General features: G+C 39.0%; 1 protein-coding gene across 1 annotated transcript in view; it reads right to left on the reverse strand.

Moving 5' to 3' along the window:
* LOC105822157 (stromelysin-2-like) overlaps nt 1–1,547 on the reverse strand; it is a 17,850-nt gene that overhangs the window by 14,626 nt on the left and 1,677 nt on the right. The window lies entirely within an intron of this gene.

A 1,547-nucleotide genomic window follows, 5' to 3' on the forward strand; every position in this document is an offset into this window, starting at 1 on the left:
TGCTAGGATTACAGGTGTGAGCTACTGCACCTGGCCAGGAATAAGAAGATTAATGGAAAGATAGTCCAAGTATAATTGTGGCCTAAATGTGAGAATTGCTACCTAAGATGATATTAGAATAACTGTTTCATTTCTCAAGTCCTCTTTTACAACAGCTACTACTGATTTTCAGATAGATTTACTAGCCCTACAGTAGAGTATTTTGTGAAGGGGTGGACCAGGGAAAGGAGGGGCTGTAGAGCAAAGAAACAGTGAAGGAGTGAACCTCTGGCGTTCACTCATTCCCCATCTCAGAGTGGCTAATATGTTCACAGTAACTGCTCCATAAAAACTTGTTAAACTGAAATGAATTAAATTGTATGTTAGACTGAGATGTTCCTCCTACCTTCCTCCTCTTCTTTGCTTCTAAAAATTCTCTTCACCCTCTTTTCCTGCTTCTTGAGTACAAACGAGGAGATGGGTTGAGATTTGTGATGGGGAATAATTTCAAATCCTCTTTTTCCTTCACATACATCACCATCCACCCTTGCCTATTAAGAGCATTTCATTTCTTTTTTCTCAACCAAATAAAGTGCTTTTCACACAGTAGGTCTGTAATAACTTTTTTGTCAAATTAACCAATTAGTATAAAGCACCCTGAAATTCTTGTAATATAGAATTATATTTTTCTCTCACTAAAGATGAATTAACTCTACTATATCTGAAGTACATAATTGCAAAGTAGTAGATTAAATTAATGAGCATGTGGGAATGATCTTTTCAGTATCACCCATCATCTCCACCCTACTTGGGGTAAGTTGGACAGGTGGGACTTCTGGGAACCAGGAGGCTCTGAGACCTCCAAGCTAGAGTTGGAGACAAGCTTGGATATGCACTAAGTCAGCCAAGTCAACTTGTGGCTTAATGTAGCCAAGAAGTTTGCTCTACAACATCAGCTTGAAAACCGGAGGGAGAGGGGCTGACAATAAGTCTCAGACAAAGTCAGCTGGACATTGAACAAGTACAGTCATGCAGTGCGTAATAAAGTTTCCGTCAACAACGGACCGCATAGATGGTGGTCCCACAAGATTATAATGGAGCTGAAAAGTTCCTATCACCTAGTGACATCATAGCCAACATGATGTCATAGCACAAAACATTACTCATGTATTCATGATGACGCTGGAGTACACATTCCTACTGCGCTACCAGTTGTATAAAAGTATAGCACATACAACTGTGTATCGTACACAATACTTGATAATGATAACAAATGACTGTGTTACCAGTTTATGCATTTACTATATATTTGATCATTATTTTAGAGTGTACTCCTCCTACTTACAAAAAATAAGTTAATTGTAAAATAGCCTAGGCAGGTCCTTCGGGAGGTACTCCAGAAGAAGACATTACTGCCATAGGAGATGACAGCTCCACATGTTCTTTTGCCTCTGAAGACCTTCCAGTGGTTCAAGATGTGGAGATGGAAGATGGAGATATTGATGATCCTGACCCTCTTTAGGCCTAGGCTAATGTGTTTATGTCTTACTTTTTAACAAAATAGTTAT

This window comes from Propithecus coquereli, unplaced genomic scaffold (genome assembly GCF_000956105.1).
Source record: "Propithecus coquereli isolate 6110/MARCELLA unplaced genomic scaffold, Pcoq_1.0 Scaffold6, whole genome shotgun sequence".
Taxonomy (NCBI): domain Eukaryota; kingdom Metazoa; phylum Chordata; class Mammalia; order Primates; family Indriidae; genus Propithecus; species Propithecus coquereli.